General features: G+C 38.2%; 1 protein-coding gene across 7 annotated transcripts in view; it reads right to left on the reverse strand.

The window, feature by feature from the left end:
- KDM4C (lysine demethylase 4C) overlaps positions 1–16,547 on the reverse strand; it is a 510,176-nt gene that overhangs the window by 322,972 nt on the left and 170,657 nt on the right. The gene's annotated exons all lie outside the window — the stretch shown is intronic.

Below are 16,547 nucleotides of genomic sequence, written 5' to 3' on the forward strand. Positions count from 1 at the left end.
TTGGAAGAAGAGCAAACACTTTTCCTTTGTGTGTACCTATCCATCAAACTCAAGAATTATATTCTTTACTTTCATATATGTTGAAGTAGCTTTTTGCATTTTCAAAATGTCTCATGTTCTTGCTTTATTTTATGAAGAAGGAGGTCAATTAATTAAAAAAAAAAAGAACAAAACAAGGGATATTTTAGAACAGCTATCTCAGCATTTGAATTTTTCTCCCAGTAGTACAGTTTCTGTTTCCCTGTACGATTTACTCAATTAAAATTTATTCCAGAACTACAGTCCTTTAGCATGCTCTGGACACAGCCCAGATGAAAACCAAAGAATAAATATTTTGACCTGTTTAAAGTCCCTCTGAACCCAGACGATAAGAATACACTCCCCCACTGGGTACCCTCCACAGTTTTATTCTGAAGGAGAGTTAATAGCATGGCTGGCATGTATGTCAGTGGTAGCTGCCCAATAATGATAGGATATCAGATCTGCCCCAGAAGTGTCATCATGGAACAAAGAGTCTTGGCTTACAACTAGTTCCTGGGGCACAGCTGGGAAGCAAAATACAGGAATGCACTGACATACTGCCATAGCACAATTTCACATGATGGGGACCCCAAACTGATTTTAAAAGTTTAATAAATGTCAACACTTCATGAGAAAGAGAAGAAACACTTATTACATGACATGTAGGAGTCACTATTTCAGTAACTTACAATAATTATCTCATTTAGTCCTTACAACTAAACTATAATATAGTATTATTATACCAACTTACAGAAATATTGCCTAAAATCATACTACCTATAAATGACCAACCCAACTCAAGCTCAAGCAGTCTAAATTAAATGTCTTCTCTTTACAAATTAATGCCACTTAATGTCCCCAACTAAGCTCTTTACCTTCACCTTCCAAAAGCTTAACAAAGAGCAAGTTCAGCAGGTCTGAGTTATCTCAAGAGAGTATCTGTCCTAAATGTTTGATAGAAGCTTCCATTTCTAAAAAGACTACTTCCTCACCTAGGAGGCCCATGGATGTGTTCTGCCCCCTTTTCCTTGTAAATAAAAGCATGACATGATGGGATCTCGGTTGGGTCCTTCCACTGAAACCCTTTCCCAGCTACACCTCGTTCAAGTCCACCTCATTGTGGAAGAAATGAGACCTGTAGGGTCTTGCACACACTGCTACTTGTCAGCTTGTAAGTCTCCCTCAATAAATTTTATTTTATTTTTGTACTGTGTGTGGAAACACACACTGTTCCTTTGCACAGCATCTGCACTATACAACATGAAGGGACCAAATCCATGAACAACTTGCAATAGACTTGGGCGCATTATAAATTTATTTCACAAAGAAAAGCACTTCAATTTGATGACATTTTAGGCTAAATGCTCACACTTCTTACAAATAAAATGAACATTTCTTTTAAGAAACAACTAATCTAGAAGGATTATAAAAAACAGTACAAATATCCTTTACTACACTAAGTTACATTCATTTTTATCACCTTCTATTCCATATGAAACATGTCAATTACAAATTTGTAATCAATTAATATCTTTAAGGTCTTCATATGTCAAATTAGGTCAAATGCTATTAGGGAAACCCACTCTTATCAAGACTTTGCAGGGAAAAAAAAAATTTGTGAAGAGACACTGCCCTCTGCTGGTTAATGATACACAGTGTCCATAAATCCTTTAATTTGAGAACAAAAGTAATGAAATACATTAATATTTAAATACCATGGTCCATAATACTATTTACAGAGTCTAATAGTGAGTTTTGATTTTATGACAATGATAAACACATGTACACATTTTACATGTCTTAGCAAGAGCCAATATACAATTTCAGGCTCTTCCACTACAACAAATAGAGAACATTACATTCAATCTGCAAATAGTTTCAAAGCAAATTTCCATTTTCATTTTTTCAGCAATTTTTTAAATAATGTGTATCAATGCTGTTTCTTTGCATTTTAAGATCAATGATTAATATAACCTTAGAGATCAATTAGTATCTACAGGTTAAATTTTTAAGGCCTTAAAAGTACTATGAACATGTACAGACACATATTTATCACCCTCCCCTACAGTGAAATTTTGGTACAAACTAAGTATCTTGAAGTTGATAAATTTCAAAATATCTCTATCATGTGCCTATAAGACACATGTGAACATTAGTTTAGACCTCTCTAAACACTATTGAAAACTATAAAGATAACTTTATTGAATTCTAAGTAGCACAGAATAATACATGAAAACAGCCTTGTAAAAAAAAAATCCAACAACAGAAATGCATAAAAGGTGAGGGTCCCTGTATTATACACCTCAAATTCACTCCAGTGGCTATAGGCCAACATAATTAACCCTTTGTATCCTTCATTTTGTTTTTCTATTTACATATTTTAAGATAGTTTTTTAAAAAGATTGTTTCACACTATACAAGACACTTAATCACCTTGATTTTCACTTTACAATAGATTTTTAAGATCTTTGTCACAACAGTACATATATATTTAACCCACTGGTTTTAACAGCTATACAATAGAGATGTTCTAAAAATCTAGTCCATCCTCTCTACTGTTAGTAACAATATTTTCACACTAGTGAAATAAGAGGAGTGCTATAAGTATCCTTGTTTAATTGGCTACAAGAATGATTTCTAGGATTCCTAACCTTATCATGAATCTCATACTGTCTCCATGAAATAAAATACACTTATTATATAAACAAATACTATGCAGTGTAGTTTTTATGTTTGCCAAACTAACACTTAGAAGCAACATGATATTAAAACTCACATGAGTCTACAACTGTACACAATAACTATATAAAAATAGATAATTTTTCAGTGACTTAAAGAGAAACTATTAAAAACCAAAAACTAAACCTACACAGAGGGGAAAATGCACATCATATATTTGTGAAAAATAGTATGTATTCATATGTTTTTGACTATTTAAAAATATTCACCCTCCATTAAAGAACCATCAAAAGTTCACAAAAATAGTGAGCATGTAACACACTTACAACCATACAGTATCCCATTGGTCTTTCCTTTTTATATGACTCTTACTTTATACCACAGTTTAAAATCCCCAACTAAAAATACAAATAACTCTATAAATTGCACATTTCCTTGAAGTTCAACCTTCCTCATTTGTGTTCAGTAATCCATACAACTCTATGATTAGTTCTACTGTGGGCTTAAACAATAAGATACAAATGGCATAAAACAGGCTAGGTTTTTCCTCCCTTCACTTAGCTATAAATTTACTCTGAAGGTTTATTAATGAACAGCACAATCACAAACACCCTAGCTGTCATCAGATCCCTTCCTGTTAAATTTACTGAAGCAAATACTCTACTGTCTGCACATCTCCATATACATGCTTTGTAAAACCACAGATCTGCAGATCCCCACTTTCAAACAGCCCAGTCCCAAAAGTCTATCATCCTCTGTTAAATGTATAGCTCAGTACATGAATGAATATTTCATCTATGGTTATGCCTTGACTTTCTGTTGAATGCCATTTCCCTCTGTGTCCTATTTCCCCAAAACTGTAGTTTCCTCACCCTTTGGTTTCCCAGCTTTTGACTATGTGTTTGGCATGGGTTTGGTTTCATTGTTATCATATCTTGGAATAGCAGCAAAGAAACACTTTCTCTGCCTTTACTTCAGAGACAAACCCATTGAAGCAGAAGGCCCAGAGCTGCTAATTTACCCACTAAGGACCACTTTCTCCACAGACCCTACTGAGTAATTGAGACAACAGGAAGCTGGGAGCTGGACACCTGACATTCACTGAAAAAAGTTCCTTCCATAGTTGTGCTTGTTTGGCTTTATCCTGTGGCATTTCCATAAATAAGAAGCACCATTTCTTTACTTCAAAGCTGAATAATTATAAAGTCTCAGAAAATACATCTAATTCAATCTGCTATGGTGTCAATCAGTTACAGAAGGTAAATGGAGAAAATAAAGTGGGGCATAGAGGGGCCAGAGGCTCTCTTAAAATGAAATAAACCCAAACAACATTATATAAGTCAACTAAAACTAAACTCTATCTATTGAAAGTCTAGATTTATAAACTTCCCAACCTCAGAATGTTTCTTTGAGACACAGTGATTTGCACAACCCAAATTTTCTTTGTAAGTAACTACATCAGTTACTCAGTAGAGTATCAACTTCAGACTCTCCACTTCACAAAGAGTGGATTCTTTTGTAAAATGGATCTGCACTTCCAGTTCCTTTTCTTCATCTTTGCATAAGCTACCTGACTAGCAAGATCACCAATATGAACAAAAAGTAAAGCATAACAGGAACTGAACAAGAATCTGTGCTCAGCACCAACATTTTTCAGTCCAGTGCTGAGTGGCAGCATAAAACAGACTGATTTAGCTTTGCCACAGATACCGTTCATCTCAACAGCACCAGCAAACACATCTGTACAGTAATTGGATGAAAATGTACCATGAACTGTTCATAAAGAATCTATATTACAGAAATGCCTTCTAAGATGCATTCCACTTACGTTTACACTATAGTGTAAACCTATGCACAAATCTAAGAACAGCAGTTTATCTAGTAAGATATCTTGGTCATGCTTACTCAAACTATACATTTTAGGGCTTAGGATTCAGCATTAATTACGAAGGTCATGGGTATAAGCAGCACCAAAACTCAGGAGACCCCTCCAACATTCTTTCTAATCAAATGTGAAATACTAAAGCATGAAATACATTTTCTAAAACTTATGAGCATGTACCTAAGTGAATGTCATTTTAGAGATATAATCTGATATTTCAGAACTTCCAACATTCAGCATCAAGTAACTTACCAGAGCCACTTATGGAGACAATATGTAACAGAGAAGAATCTCACACAGAGGAGCTGAGGAGGGTTTGGAATACTGATTTCTTAGAAATCTTTTCCCTCATCTATTCCTTCAATCCCTTGCCAAGACAGCCTCCAATGTGTGTCCTTACTAGCAGATTATTGTTGCATTTTGTTCTTCCACTCAATTCTAGCATACCACAAAATAGAAAAGTTTGCATTAGACTTTTTAAATATACACAGACCTGTACCCCTGGGGATAAAAATACATTATATGTTTATTTAAAAAAAAAATTGGAAGGGGAGGCGAACCATAAGAGACTATGGACTCTGAAAAACAACCTGATGGTTTTGAAGGGGCGGGGGTGGGAGGTTGGGGGAACCAGGTGGTGGGTAATAGGGAGGGCACGTATTGCGTGGAGCACTGGGTGTTGTGCAAAAGCAATGAATACTGTTACGCTGAAAAAAATAAATAAATTTAAAAATTCAAAAAAAAAAGACTTTTTAAATATAGATGGTATATGTTCTTTGGTTGTTGTATTTTAAGAATGACATAAAATTAAGGGGTATTTTAAGTACCTTCTGCTCTCTTGCAATAATAGGCAATAATTTCCTAGTTGTCTTACTTTGTGTGCATGTTTTAAATCTAGAGTATCCTTTATGATTATTGCAGTTGGTATTTCCTTATTTTATGTAGCCTTCTTTTTTTTTTTTTTTTTTTTATTTGACAGAGAGAGAGAGACATTACAAGCAGGGGTAGCAGCAGAGGGAGAGGGAGAAGCAGGCTCTCTGCTAAGCAGGGATCCCAAAGCAGAGCTTGATCCCAAAAGTCCCTGGGATCATGACCTGAGCTGAAGGCAGATGCTTAACCAACTGAGCCTCAGGCATCCCACTATGCAGCCCTTCTTGCCTATGTGTGTATTTACAAACCAGGCTGGACTTTATCCCCACTTTGTGTCATTCCTATTTCAATTTCCCATTATCACAGAACAGTTGACAAAAGTCATTTAGTTACTTTTTCCTATCATGTATTCCAAATTCACTGGGATAATCCCTTATGAGGCCAAAGAAATGCAATTCTAAAGAAACTTATTAAAATTTACATGACCAATCCAACCCTTCAAATCTGAGAGCACAGTTAAAAATGTTGTTATTTGATAAGACAAAAACAATGATGGCATTAACTACCTTACAGTATGAACTGTGGTGGAATAAACTGAGATAGTGGGTGCAGGCAGGGCCCATCAACAAAGACAAGACTGGAAACGTGCAAGTGCACCAGGTCCACCTAGCCATCTGCTCTGCATGGAGGGAATGAAATAGAGCGATGAACTAAGGCATTCATTTTCAAAGTCCTGATTTGTTAACAAGATCTGTGCAATGAACTCTCATGTACTACTGTGGTTCTATGATGCCCCTCCAAAAAAAAATCCACCACAAACCACCTGCCATACTCTATGGGGACAAGTTAGAAGATTTTCCTAATAAATGTCTATACTTTAAAAATGTTTTACTTGCATATGAAAGAAACATTAAAAGGGAAAATGTTAAAAGGAAAGACATTAGAAAATATTTACAAAATTAAACAACTTTGTGTGGATTTTTAAGAAGATAAAGACTTACACTGATATTCTTGAAGGGATACGCAAGTTATTCACAGGCTTTACTTTAGGGAAGGGATTGGAAAGGGTATCATTAAATATTTTTCTGTACTCTACTTTTTTTTAAATATATGGACATATATTCATTTTTCATTCTTATATATCTTAACAATGAGTATTTGGGTAATAAAATTAAGAGCCATAGTGATTTCCTTGCAAACAATGATTCCCATTTATCATTGGACATTTTAGTTTTAATTCAATTTTTGCTGACAATATTGGACTACAACAACCACTTCTTCAATGAAATTTTGTCTGTATTTCTGATTATTTTCTAGGAGTGGAAGAATGGGATAAGGGCATGGAGATGTCAAGGGCTATTAAAGCACACTACCTACCCACTTTTTAGGATGCTTATAACAATTACACTTCGACCTAACAGAAATGCAGAGTGCCCACTCTAGCAACTACCTTCTCAAGAGCAATGGCAATTTTCCTTTAATCTTTACTAATATGATAAGAAAAAGAAATCCTTTACTATTACTTTGAATAATACTAAGGTTTAAACAACCTTTAAATTTTATTTACCTGCAAAGAAACATGCTATTCTAAGAATTATTAGAACAGTCCAAATTTTAAAAATTTTAAAAATTAACACTTAACAGGATAACTCAGAATACACATTCCCTAAAACTGGAAATACTCTACCAAGAGTCACTGGAATTATTACTTGTTATGAAAATTTTAAATTATACAATATCTGTTACGAAAATTTAAAAAGTTGCTGGAAACTACCTACTTTTCTATCTTAACTCAAATAAAAACCTGGAAAATATGAAAACCATATGTGGACAAGAGTCCAACTGAGCAGGAATTTCTAATAACCATGATGGTTTTCTTCCCAGGGATTTACAATACATGGTTTTTCAGATGCAACACAGGGCCCAAGAGCTACAGTATGCTTTTGAAGACATAAGCAACAGCCTATCCAAATACCTCTCATTAGCATTCTGGCCCACAGAACCCTAAGCACTGCTGGGTGGCATCACTTCTTTTCATATTGCCCTCTTGCTGGCAGAAAGAAAGAGTGAACGAATATGAGAAGTAGAAATATATAAAGCAATCCATCTGCCCAGGCTGCTGTTAGCACTTATCCTGAAAATACTATCCCCATAGCCACAGTTTCTCAGTGCTTCAGATCTGAACTCTGCCAGCCTTCTCCAAATTAGTATCAGGGAGTTCCCTGACTTAGAAGTTTTAAAAATGTTTTCAATGAAAGAGGCATGGTGCTACTGACTGCACCAGCTACAGCTGCCATCCTTACCACAGGCTGATGAGGGGAGGGTTAAAGCCTTCCTCACAGGTAGAAAAAATGCAGCTCACAGAGATAGGTTACACAGCTGCCCAGCGCAGAAACAGAATTCTAACACGGGTCTGTGTGATTGGGTTGGTTTTTGTTTACCTGCACTCAAATATGCCATCAAACCTCCTGCTAAGGAAAGAAGCACCACAGAGATGGAGCAATGAACCCTTGAATCTCTGACTGACAAAATTATGAAAAATAAAACACTGGCCTGCTTTCTCTAGACTGGTTTTAAAGAGAACCGTTTCAGCTCTCTAATCTGGTGTCCAAAGCATGGACTTTAAGCTAGGCCCAGTCCCCTTATGAATGCAGGTTGCAGACTTCAGTGCTTCCTTGTGCCCATCTAGAGAGATGAGCCTCCCAACACACGTAGGCAAGATGGCATTTTTCCTCCATCTTCACCAACCCAATCCTCCTTTCTGTTGGGCCAGAAGTGGCCCACTGAACTGACCCATCATCACTGGAAAAAGAAACCAATTCCCTTAGACTAGTCACAACCACCAATGAGCCAAGGTCAATTCCCCAAACTGGAATTCTGGAAGAAAGACACATAGTTACCTAGTACATATCTACCTAGTACTCACCACAACTTTTCAAGGCTCTTTACATATTTAATTGTATTTACATCTCAAAACAACTATAAAGAGGTTATAATCTCCATTTTACATATGAAAAAAGGGAGATCTGGACAGGTTAGTTAAGTACTTACCCCAATCACACAGCTAGTAAAAGGAAAAGTCTGAATTTCAGTCAGTCTGACTAATCCTTCAACTTGTACCCCCTCACCACTACACAATAATGCTTCCCTTCCACGTAACGAAAGTAAAGCTCTGCATGATTATATACAGAGTCTGAGAGAGATTCAAGACAAAGTGTATTACTCCCCAGAGGATCTACCACATCCACACATTGTGTCACTCCCTTGAGTGTGACTCAGATAGCAATCCTATGTGATCACAGAGGATCTGCTTGAGCTCTATTTTTTTTTGTAATTTTATTTTTTTCAGTGTTTCAAGATTCATTGTTATGTACCACACCCAGTCTGAGCTCTATTTTTAATTAAGCATACTGAAAGGAGATATAAAATATAATATAATTATGGGGAGGAGTCAAGATGGCGGAGAAGTAGCAGCCTGAGACTACATCAGGTAGCAGGAGATCAGCTCGATAGCTTATCTAAACATTGCAAACACCTACAAATCCAATGGGAGAGCGAAGAGAAGAAGAACAGCAACTCTAGAAACAGAAAATCAACCACTTTCTGAAAGGTAGGACTGGCGGAGAAGTGAATCTAAAACGACGGGAAGATAGACCGCGGGGGGAGGGGCCGGCTCCCGGCAAGCGGCGGAGCAACGGAGCACAAAATCAGGACTTTTAAAAGTCTGTTCCACTGAGGGACATTGCTCCAGGGGCTAAACTGGGGTGAAGCCCACGCGGGGTCAGCGTGGCCCCAGGCCCCGCAGGGTCACAGAAGGATCGGGGGTGTCGGAGTGTCGGAGAGTTCGCAGGTATTAGAACGGAGAAGCCGGCTGCAGAGACAGAGCCGAGGACTGAACTCTCAGCTCGGGGTTACCTTGAACTGGTCGCGGGCTGGGTGAGCTCAGAGCGCGGCTAGAGGCTGGGGATACGGGAGTGATTGGGTGCTGTCCTCTGGGGGCGCACTGAGGAGTGGGGCCCCAGGCTCTCAGCTCCTCCGGGCCAGAGACTGGGAGGCCGCCATTTTCATTCCCGTCCTCCGGAACTCTACGGAAAGCGTTCAGGGAACAGAAGCTCCCAAAAGCGAACCCGAGCCGATTACTTAGTCCGGCCGCCGGTAAGGGCGGTGCAATCCCGCCTCGGGCAAAGACACTTGAGAGTCACTACAACAGGCCCCTCCCCCAGAAGATCAACAAAATATCCAGCCAGGACGAAGTTCATCTATCAAGGAGAAAGCAGATTCAATTCCTAAGACAGCAGAGCAATTCCAGAGGAGGAGAAAGCAAAGCACGGACTCATGGCTTTCTCCCCATGATTCTTTAGTCTTGCGGCTACTTCAATTTTTTTTTCTTTTTTCAATTTTTTTTCTTTTTTCAATTTTTTCTTCTTTTTTCTTTTTTCTTCTTCTGCTAAATTTTTTAAAACTTTTACCCTTTTTTTAACGTTTTTTGACTAGTTCATCTAAATATATATATTTTTTCTTTCTTTTTTGTATTTTTTTATTTGTTTTATTTTTAAAATTTTTTTTTCTTTTTTTTTCAGAACCTGTTTTTATCCCCTTTCTCCCCCCCACAATTTGGGGTCTCTTCTGATTTGGTTACAGCGCATTTTTCCGGGGTCTTTGCCACCCTTTTAGTAGTTTATTTGCTCCTTCATATCCTCTTATCTGGACAAAATGACAAGGTGGAAAAAATCACCACAAACCAAAGAACAAGAGACAGTACCGAAGGCTAGGGACCTAATCAACACAGACATGGGTAATATGTCAGATCAAGAGTTCAGAATGACGATTCTGAACATTCTAGCCGGGCTCGAAAAAGGCATGGAAGATATTAGAGAAACCCTCTCTGGAGATATTAAAGCCCTTTCTGGAGAAATTAAAGAACTAAAATCTAACCAAGTTGAAATAAAAAAAGCGATTAATGAGGTGCAATCAAAAATGGAGGCTCTCACTGCTAGGATAAAAGAGGCAAAAGAAAGAATTAAGTGATATAGAAGACCAAATGACAGAGAATAAGGAAGCCGAGCAAAAGAGGGACAAACAGCTACTGGACCATGAGGGGAGAATTCGAGAGATAAGTGACACCATAAGACGAAACAACATTAGAATAATTGGGATTCCAGAAGAAGAAGAAACAGAGAGGGGAGCAGAAGGTCTATTGGAGAGAATCATTGGAGAGAATTTCCCTAATATGGCAAAGGGAACAAGCATTAAAATCCAGGAGATGCAGAGAACCCCCCTCAAAGTCAACAAGAATAGGTCCACACCCCGTCACCTAATAGTAAAATTGACAAGTCTTAGTGACAAAGAGAAAATCCTCAAAGCAGCCTGGGAAAAGAAGTCTGTAACATACAATGGTAAAAATATTAGATTGGCGGCAGACTTATCCACAGAGACCTGGCAGGCCAGAAAGAGCTGGCATGATATATTCAGAGCACTCAACGAGAAAAACATGCAGCCAAGAATACTCTATCCAGCTAGGCTATCATTGAAAATAGAAGGAGAGATCAAAAGCTTCCAGGACAAACAAAAACTGAAAGAATTTGCAAACACCAAACCAGCTCTACAGGAAATATTGAAAGGGGTCCTCCAAGCAAAGAGAGAGCCTAAAAGTAGTATATCAGAAAGGTACAGAGACAATATACAGTAACAGTCACCTTACAGACTAATAATGGCACTAAAGTCATATCTCTCAATAGTTACCCTGAATGTTAACGGGCTAAATGGCCCAATCAAAAGACACAGGGTATCAGAATGGATAAAAAAACAAAACCCATCAGTATGTTGCCTACAAGAAAATCATTTTAGACGTGAAGACACCTCCAGATTTAAAGTGAGGGGGTGGAAAACAATTTACCATGCTAATGGGCATCAGAAGAAAGCTGGGGTGGCAATCCTTATATCAGATCAATTAGATTTTAAGCCAAAGACTATAATAAGAGATGAGGAAGGACACTATATCCTACTCAAAGGGTCTGTCCAACAAGAAGATCTAACAATTTTAAATATCTATGCCCCTAACGTGGGAGCAGCCAACTATATAAACCAATTAATAACAAAATTAAAGAAACACATCAATAATAATACAATAATAGTAGGGGACTTGAACACTCCCCTCACTGAAATGGACAGATCATCCAAGCAAAAGATCAACAAGGAAATAAAGGCCTTAAATGACACACTGGACCAGATGGACATCACAGATATATTCAGAACATTTCATCCCAAAGCAACAGAATACACATTCTTCTCTAGTGCACATGGAACATTCTCCAGAATAGATCACATCCTGGGTCACAAATCAGGTCTCAACCGGTATCAAAAGATTAGGATCATTCCCTGCATATTTTCAGACCACAATGCTCTGAAGCTAGAACTCAATCACAAGAGGAAAGCTGGAAAGAACCCAAATACATGGAGACTAAACAGCATCCTTCTAAAGAATGAATGGGTTAACCAGGAAATTAAAGAAGAATTGAAAAAATTCATGGAAACAAATGATAATGAAAACACAACAGTTCAAAATCTGTGGGACACAGCAAAGGCAGTCCTGAGAGGAAAATATATAGCGGTACAAGCCTTTCTCAAGAAACAAGAAAGGTCTCAAGTACACAACCTAACCCTACGCGTAAAGGAGCTGGAGAAAGAACAAGAAAGAAACCCTAAACCCAGCAGGAGAAGAGAAATCATAAAGATCAGAGCAGAAATCAACGAAATAGAAACCAAAAAAACAATGGAAAAAATCAATGAAACTAGGAGCTGGTTCTTTGAAAGAATCAATAAGATTGATAAACCCCTGGCCAGACTCATCAAAAAGAAAAGAGAAAGGACCCAAATAAATAAAATCATGAATGAAAGAGGAGAGATCACAACTAACACCAAAGAAATACAGACAATTATAAGAACATACTATGAGCAACTCTACGCCAACAAATTGGACAATCTGGAAGAAATGGATGCATTCCTAGAGACATATAAACTACCACAACTGAACCAGGAAGAAATAGAAAACCTGAACAGGCCCATAACCAGTAAGGAGATTGAAACAGTCATCAAAAATCTCCAAACAAACAAAAGCCCAGGGCCAGACGGCTTCCCAGGGGAATTCTACCAAACATTGAAAGAAGAACTCATTCCTATTCTCCTGAAACTCTTCCAAAAAATAGAAATGGAAGGAAAACTTCCAAACTCATTTTATGAGGCCAGCATCACCTTGATCCCAAAACCAGACAAGGATCCCACCAAAAAAGAGAACTACAGACCAATATCCTTGATGAACACAGACGCAAAAATTCTGGCCAAAATACTAGCCAATAGGATTCAACAGTACATTAAAAGGATTATTCACCACGATCAAGTGGGATTTATTCCAGGGCTGCAGGGTTGGTTCAACATCCGCAAATCAATCAATGTGATACAACACATTAATTAAAGAAAGAACAAGAACCATATGATACTCTCAATAGATGCTGAAAGAGCATTTGACAAAGTACAGCATCCCTTCCTGATCAAAACTCTTCAAGGTGTAGGGATAGAGGGCACATACCTCAATATTATCAAAGCCATCTATGAAAAACCCACCGCAAATATCATTCTCAATGGAGAAAAACTGAAAGCTTTTCTGTTAAGGTCAGGAACACGGCAGGGATGTCCATTATCACCACTGCTATTTAACATAGTACTAGAAGTCCTAGCCTCAGCAATCAGACAACAAAAAGAAATTAAAGGCATCCAAATTGGTAAAGAAGAAGTCAAACTATCACTCTTTGCAGATGATATGATACTATATGTGGAAAACCCAAAAGACTCCACTCCAAAACTGCTAGAACTTGTCCAGGAATTCAGTAAAGTGTCAGGATATAAAATCAATGCACAGAAATCAGTTGCATTTCTGTACACCAACAACAAGACTGAAGAAAGAGAAATTAAGGAGTCAATCCCATTTACAATTGTACCCAAAACTATAAGATACCTAGGAATAAACCTAACCAAAGAGACTAAGAATCTATACACAGAAAATTATAAAGTACTCATGAAAGAAATTGAGGAAGACACAAAGAAATGGAAAAATGTTCCATGCTCCTGGATTGGAAGAATAAATATTGTGAAAATGTCTATGCTACCTAAAGCAATCTATACATTTAATGCAATCCCTATCAAAATACCATCCATTTTTTTCAAAGAAATGGAACAAATAATCCTCAAATTTATATGGAACCAGAAAAGACCTCGAATAGCCAAAGGAATATTGAAGAACAAAGCCAAAGTTGGTGGCATCACAATTCCGGACTTCAAGCTCTATTACAAAGCCGTCATCATCAAGACAGCATGGTACTGGCACAAAAACAGACACATAGATCAGTGGAACAGAATAGAGAGCCCAGAAATCGACCCTCAACTCTATGGTCAACTAATCTTCAGCAAAGCAGGAAAGAATGTCCAATGGAAAAAAGACAGCCTCTTCAATAAATGGTGCTGGGAAAATTGGACAGCCACATGCAGAAAAATGAAATTGGACCACTTCCTTACACCACACACGAAAATAGACTCCAAATGGATGAAGGACCTCAATGTGAGAAAGGAATCCATCAAAATCCTTGAGGAGAACGCAGGCAGCAACCTCTTCGACCTCAGCCGTAGCAACATCTTCCTAGGAACAACGGCAAAGGCAAGGGAAGCAAGGGCAAAAATGAACTATTGGGATTTCATCAAGATCAAAAGCTTTTGCACAGCAAAGGAAACAGTTAACAAAACCAAAAGACAACTGACAGAATGGGAGAAGATATTTGCAAACGACATATCAGATAAAGGGCTAGTATCCAAAATCTATAAGGAACTTAGCAAACTCAACACCCAAAGAACAAACAGTCCAATCAAGAAATGGGCAGAGGACATGAACAGACATTTCTGCAAAGAAGACATCCAGATGGCCAACAGACACATGAAAAAGTGCTCCACGTCACTCGGCATCAGGGAAATACAAATCAAAACCACAATGAGATATCACCTCACACCAGTCAGAATGGCTAAAATTAACAAGTCAGGAAATGACAGATGCTGGAGAGGATGTGGAGAAAGGGGAACCCTCCTCCACTGTTGGTGGGAATGCAAGCTGGTGCAACCACTCTGGAAAACAGCATGGAGGTTCCTCAAAATGTTGAAAATAGAACTACCCTATGACCCAGCAATTGCACTACTGGGTATTTACCCTAAAGATACAAACATAGTGATCCGAAGGGGCACGTGTACCCGAATGTTTATAGCAGCAATGTCTACAATAGCCAGACTATGGAAAGAACCTAGATGTCCATCAACAGATGAATGGATAAAGAAGAGGTGGTATATATACACAATGGAATACTATGCAGCCATCAAAAGAAATGAAATCTTGCCATTTGAGACGACGTGGATGGAACTAGAGCGTATCATGCTTAGTGAAATAAGTCAATCGGAGAAAGACAACTATCATATGATCTCCCTGATATGAGGACATGGAGAAGCAACATGGGGGGGTAGGGGGATAGGAGAAGAATAAATGAAACAAGATGGGATTGGGAGGGAGACAAACCATAAATGACTCTTAATCTCACAAAACAAACTGGGGGTTGCTGGGGGGAGGTGGGATTGGGAGAGGGGGAGCGGGCTATGGACAATGGGGAGGGGAGGCGAACCATAAGAGACTATGGACTCTGAAAAACAACCTGAGGGTTTTGAAGGGTCAGGGGTGGGAGGTTGGGGCAACCTGAGGGTTTTGAAGGGTCAGGGGTGAGAGGTTGGGGGAACAGGTGGTGGGTAATGGGGAGGGCACGTTTTGCATGGAGCACTGGGTGTTGTGCAAAAAGAATGAATACTGTTACGCTGAAAAAATAAATAAAATGGGGAAAAAATAATAATAATATAATTATATATTATATATAATTAATTATATATAATAATTATATATTATATATTATTAATTATATATAATAATTATAATTTATTCATTATTTATTTATGATATATTTATAATTATATATAATATATTATATATAATATATTATTAATATAATTAATAAAATTAATTTTATAAAACTGATATTACAATGGAAGTTAACACATGTTAATTTTTTTTTCCTTAAAATGTTTTTCTATCCTTTTCCTAAAAGGTTATAAAATAACAGCTGTTAGGTCCCCCAAAATTGGGTACCCCAATAATGGGTCCGTGATTAAAGGAGCGAGACTGATACAAAGCGAAGGTCAAGCAAAGCTTTATTTTGAGCCAAGTATCAGGAATCAAACTGGCCCGCCGGCCAGGGTCACACCTCTTTCAGAGAGGGTGACCCCTCCCTCTTTCCAAACTAACTTTTATAGAGCAAAGTCCATGTGGTTGGGCCTGGCCACATACAGGCGGCCAATGAAATTGTAACACACAGAGAAAGCTGCGCAGTCATGCTAGGTGACCAATGGAATTACAATTTACCCTAGTTAGACATTTGATTTAGCCTATTACACCTTGGATAGGATTGGCGCCAAAAGGCTCCCAAAGGGCGGGGGCCCATACTCCTTGGTAGCTAGGAGACAGTATGCACCCCCACTGATTGAATACCTCCACCTGGCCTGACCCACCCTTGTACTTAGACTTTGTTACCTGGGACTGGTTTCCAGGACGTGTTTTTAAGTTCCCCTGGGGGAGTGGGCCAAGTCAATTTAAGTTTTACAACAAAATGGCAGTTCTACCGGGGTGGGGCTGCTCTGGCTGAACAGACCCTTACACAGCAATAATAATGAAATACATGTACATATGCAACCCTCATCTCCATCCCCCCAAAAAAGTGATATGTATGATTATACAACAGACAATTCTCCAATATTAAGATTTTGTTTCTTCACATTTTTTAGTTCTTCATATTTTTTTTAAGATTTTATTTATTTATTTGACAGACAGAGATCACAAATAGCAGAGAGGTAGGCAGAGAGAGAGAGGAAAGCAGGCTCCCCACCGAGCAGAGAGCCCGATGTAGGGCTCGATCCCAGGACCCTGGGATCATAACCTGAGCTGAAGGCAGAGGCTTTAACC

Source organism: Meles meles, chromosome 11, assembly GCF_922984935.1.
Source record: "Meles meles chromosome 11, mMelMel3.1 paternal haplotype, whole genome shotgun sequence".
Taxonomy (NCBI): domain Eukaryota; kingdom Metazoa; phylum Chordata; class Mammalia; order Carnivora; family Mustelidae; genus Meles; species Meles meles.